General features: G+C 44.8%; 1 long non-coding RNA gene across 3 annotated transcripts; it reads left to right on the forward strand.

The window, feature by feature from the left end:
- The first annotated feature begins 391 nt into the window (after nt 1–391).
- LOC122156006 lies at nt 392–3184 on the forward strand. Of its 3 annotated transcripts, none has more exons than XR_006167354.1 (4): nt 392–520; nt 598–853; nt 2083–2280; nt 3022–3184. It is a non-coding gene; the product is annotated as an uncharacterized LOC122156006 (long non-coding RNA). The 3 variants fall into 3 exon arrangements; XR_006167353.1 differs by having other exon boundaries at nt 2157–2280; XR_006167352.1 differs by having other exon boundaries at nt 598–2280.
- Nucleotides 3185–5450: the final 2266 nt, after the last annotated feature.

Raw genomic sequence — 5450 nt, forward strand, 5'->3', positions numbered from 1 at the left:
CCGCCGCTCAGCGCCCCGCCGCCTCCCCCCGCTCCCGCCCGGCGCCGGCCCCGGCCATCTTCCCGCCCGCCCTCCGCCAGGGCCCGGCCCTCGCCTCGCCCCGCCCGGCCGTTCCCACGCCGCCGAGGGCCGGGCTGAGCCCGAGAGGGGAGCGGCGCTTCCCTTGTGCTCGGGTCCCTTCTGCCGGTTCGGACCGGCCGCCCCTTCCTCTCCGGCCTGCGGGAGACGGCGAGGTCGGGCCGCGCCCCGCGCCGCGGAAGCCGGGCCCGAACCCAGGCACGTCGGCGGCGGACGGGGCGGCAGCCTCCGGCCTGGGCTCGGGCCGAGCGGGCGGCGGCGGCGGAGCCGGAGAGGCTGCGGCCCAGCTGTGCCCGTCCCGTCCCCTTCCCGCGCCTGTGCTGTCCCGGCAGTCGGAGGAGGAGGGGAGCCGTACCGTCCCCCCGGGAGGTGTTCGGTGCCCCGGCCCACGCCTGCCTCTGTAACCGGTTTGAAGAAGACATGGGAACAGCGATGGTGCTGGGTGCGTCCGGGCAGTGGATGGGGAAGAACTATGTCTCTGCCCTGTCTGACATCCTAACCTTGTCCCTTATCCCACAGCGCAAAGAAATCTCTGTCAGACCTGAAGTGAGCCTGCTGAATGCTGTAATGACCAGTGTGTTCTTCTGTATGGTGGTTCCAGTGACTGTACAGAAAAAAGCTCCCCTGAAGCACGGTACTCTGTGCCTTCATAGAGTGCTCACCTTTAAAAACCAGGAAATAAAAGAGTTAAGAGAATGCAAACTGAGGCTCTGAAAACTAAGAAAAGACTTAGCAACTCATTCTAATACAACCTTAACTCAGCCCCCTGAAACTGGTAAGACCCTGTCAGGGTTTGTACTGCAATCCTAGTTACATTCCACTTTTGAATTTGCTATTTTAAATTATAGCTGTATGCACATTAACATCAGCAGCAGTGTGGTTATAAATGCAGGACAGCTGATCCTGACTTCTTAGGCCTCTTTTACTCTCTCTCTTTTTTTTTTTTCTCTCTAAGGCATTAGTTACAAAGAAAAGAGCAGTGGATGAGAAAAGCTACCTGGATCAAAGGACAGATTGGGTACTTCACCTGTGTTCTGTGGGTTATTTCAGCAGCAGCAGCAGGCTGTGGTCTTCTGACCAGGGCAGCAGTGAGGTGTGGTAGAGTTGTACACGGCCTTAATGATGAAAGCAGAACCATGTGCTTTGCGCTGAGGGCACTGGTGAAGTACATTAAAAATGAGGTAAAGGAGTAACATTTTGCAAAAATAAGGCTACTCCTGTTCAGAAGATCTGACCTTTCAAACACAAGAGCTTATATATGGGACGAGTTCATGTCAGCGGAAGTTTCAGCAAGGAGTGCTGTGAGGCTGACCCATGGTCAGAGTGCAGCAGGCACACAGCACTTTCCAGGAGCCTCCAGCTGTCTGTGTTGTAGGCATGCTCTCAAGGAGTTCTCCTCCCAGTCTGCACATGTCTAGAATTGCCCCAACCCACCTTGCACTTGACCTTGTTGAACCTCACTAGGTACCCTTGGATACTCTTTTCTAGCCTGTCCAGGTTCCTCTGGATGACATCCTTTCCTTCCTTGGACTCTGGATTTTCTTGTTTAAAGTAAAGAACCCTCTCCTCTGTGTGCCACATCTCAGCTTCCCTTTTGTTGCCTTTTCATGTCTGGCAGCAGTTACCTCAGCACCATGTCTGCACAGCACAGCACAGCAGCGTGTCAGGACACTGCACTAGTTCGTGGTACTTGGAAGCAGTAGAGTCAGGTTGTTATAATAGTCCACAAAGACTAATTAACCTTGCTGAGATAAATGTAACATCAACCTGCAGCATAGGCTGGTTCTTCCTCACCCCTCCTCGCAGTCCCAAGAGAGGATCATGTTCAGTGAGGAACCTGCAGAAACAGCACGGGATTGACCATGGAGACAGCAAAAGGATTCTGAGTTGAGCATGTGGGGCTAACAAAGCAATGGGCAAATGACAGGACTGAATGTGGAACATTTCATTCAGCTCATAACACTTTGACTAAATTATTGTTTTATCTATGACAAATTACTTCAGGTTTGAGCCAGAAAAGGCCTTGGCTGGGCTGTGGTTTCTCAGGCAGAGATATGACATATCTGTTCCATGTAAAGCAGATGAATGTCCATTATGGCTCAGATCTCATGGATTCCTTATAACTGCAGTTTAGGATGCATCCTCTACTAGGTGAAGGAAGGTCCAAGATTTCCAGGTGCACAGCAGCTGCTGCTCCAACTGGTAAGTTACACCTCCCTAAATCTTCAACTAATGTGGAAAAAAAATTAAAAATTCCTGGTGAAAGTCTTAAGCAAAACAAGAGAAATTGTCTTGAAAAACTTAGATTTAACATTGTCCTAGGCTTCAGATTTAACTTCTAGACTCTCCATATTTATCTATTAAAAAAAAAAAAAAAAAAAAAAAAAAAGCTTAGTTTAGGAGCTGAAACTTCTTAAAAACTTGCTAACAAAGGTGTGGAAAAACGTGATTCCAAGACTCCAGCCAACTGCACCCAGAGCTGCCTGCAGCAATCAGAAGGAAATTATGTAGGCTGTGGTTGCTTCATGAAAATAGAAACTCCCTCAGTCTGCAGCACACTCATGCCAAAGTGCCAAGCAGGCACTCTCATTTATTTTTAAGGCCAGAATGGTACCCTCCATCTGATGTTACCTCATCCTTCTCCCTGTTCCTCAGGAGGAGATGAACAAAGCACCCAAGAGCGAAGGGTTTGGTTTTTGTGTGTGTGTGTGTGTAACATGAAGAGGCAAGAAACCTGGAAAAGTTATCATAGTTTTAATGCCAGAGCACTAATTGGCAATGTACTCTTGCCATCCTCACCCTACAATGAAAGCCTACCAAACCTGCATCACTGCTCCCTCAGTTTGTTTTTTCTTTCTCTTAAATGTCTGTCATACTTCATTAAGAAAAAGAGAAAAATGGATAAAGTGGTCTAACACAGCACTTCTCTGTTTTGGGTTGCAGGAACAACTTCTGCCAAATGAAGATGACCTGCATAATATGTAGCATGTAAATTTGACAGATGGCTTAGAAGAGTGAAGGCTGCTGTGGGAAATGAAATGGGCCATGTCATATTTCATATGAAGGTGTATCTATTGACATAAATTGACAGAAGTCCTGTGTCTTACTCACTTCTCCATTTATTCGTAATATTCATCTTGATTCTCACGTCCTTCACACACCTACATTCCATACCTATTTTCCTTTACTTTTTTTTTTCATCTTCAAACATTGTTCACATGTTCGCTGTTCCTCAGGCACTCCTGCTCCCACTAGCTCAAAGTGAGTAGCTTTTCTTCATATATGCTCCATTGCCATGTTCAGTTTTTACTGTCAAATATTCTGTGTACAAATCTCTCCATTAGACACGCTCTTATAACCAAGTCCATAATTATGTATGTTATGTTATAACATTTTCAATCGAACATGCAGATAAGCCTTCTAACTGTGGATGGTATATAACAAGTTCCAGCTTTCTCACTTCTCTGTGAACACAGATGTCTTTGAGAATGACAGAATGAAGGCTCCCTAATCATCATTTCCATGCTGATAGCCAGCTATCAAATTCATATAGCAAGCTTGGAAAGCTGAGGGGGGCTCACCTCTCCAAAACAAATAAACCTGCATGCTGTATATAGCAGCTCATTAGCTGGCTTAATTGCTTTTCTGCTGTGCAATCTGTCCTGGATGGCAATAGAGATGACAAGCACCAATCCCCATGGGTGACATAGGTATTCAGCAATAGGGGTAACAGACAGCATCAAGAGATGCAGTGTGAAGTAGGATTTGTTATCAACAGTCACTCACTATAAAGGAAATAAAATGTTCTGAAAATCTCTTTAGTCGAACCAAAACCACGAACCCTCACGTGCTCCAGAAGCAGAAGGCCTGTCAGTGATTGTCCTCCAGCCCAAGTCCAGGTGTGAAGGGTGCTGAGAAGCAAAGCAAAAATATGAAGTCACTGGGTGTGAATGAGGGGGGAACTGTGTGTACATACAGGGGAAGGAGGCAAGAGGCTCTGCACGCTCAATGGATGTGGTAAGGCGTTCTTGGGCAGGGTATTTCCACACAGGGAATAGACCGAAAATTTAAAATCAGTGAAAAAAATAGAGGACAAATCTGAATCTCACATGAAATCTTACTGAAAGATTCCACAAACAAGGGTGTTTTATCAGGAGGCGCTAATTTAGGAGAAGGCTTATTCCTCCAGTAGGAACAAGACCATCTGAGAAAAAGGAGCAGTAGTTTGATTAGTTTTTGTAGCCATTGATATTTTTCTCCCCATTTCTTTTCCTTGTGGTAATTCCAATTAAATGCAACTGGGAAGGTCTATAGTTACAGCTTTTTGGGTCAGTAATCCACATGCAGACAAGGAAATAACAACAGGCTGTTATTTGGTGCTTCACTTTCTGGTAGGGAAATAATATTAAAAGGCCCAAGAGTTGTGCCACCATAGTGCAGTGTATAAGTAGATGACAGGTGATATAGAAGACGTGAGAAGAACAGTCCCTTCCAGTGTTGTTAGTTCAAGGGTTGAGGCTGTAGTTAGCCTTTGCTTGAGTGCAAATTAAGTGCTTAGATACTCAGTGCAATAAAATGTATATGTAGCTGTTTGTTCTCACATAATTATGCCCATAAAGCACTGAAATATGTGTGTAATGTGCTTTTGTAATGCAAATTTGAAATTCCATGGCATGGCCAAATTAATTTAATACACATTATATAGGTAGAGTTATTGAATGGAACATTTTACAGATACCGTATTACATAGAAACAGTGAGACATGCTACTCCTCCATGCTTCACAGCTTAGTAAGAGTTTATCAGCTACAAGCAGAGAAGTTACAAAATATGCAGTATTAAATAACTGCAGCGATGGATTTGACTATAAATCAATTTTTCTGCATGTGCAGGCCTACTTACAGCCTGCTTTCACATCCTTCTCCATTTCATAGCACCTACTCATTTGTTTCCTGGGATAAAGGCCTGGGATAAAGGTAAATTTCTCTTCGTCATTCCTAATATACCATTTCTCCTTGCTTATTTATCAGCTGTCAATATTAGCTGAGACCAGTGTAAGTTCTTGTAACCAGGAAATCCCACTGGCCATGTTTCCCTAGACAAATTCAGTTATTCATACTGCAGCCCAGCTTGCTAACCATTTACATGTACAAATACAGCATCTCATCTATCAAAGCATTTTGGATATTTATAATTATGTGGAGTTATATATATATATATATATGTATATTATTATTATTATTTTTGTCCTGGAGACACAGGAAATGTTTTGCGTGCCTTCCTGGGGGGGTGTTCTGTCCCAGGAAACTTCCAAGTTTGAAGCTCATTGGTAAGTTGAACAACATTTACAATTTCGAATTTCTGAAGTTCTAT

Source organism: Centrocercus urophasianus, unplaced genomic scaffold (genome assembly GCF_019232065.1).
Source record: "Centrocercus urophasianus isolate 14NV4802_14NV808 unplaced genomic scaffold, USGS_Curo_1.0 seq_12, whole genome shotgun sequence".
NCBI lineage: Eukaryota > Metazoa > Chordata > Aves > Galliformes > Phasianidae > Centrocercus > Centrocercus urophasianus.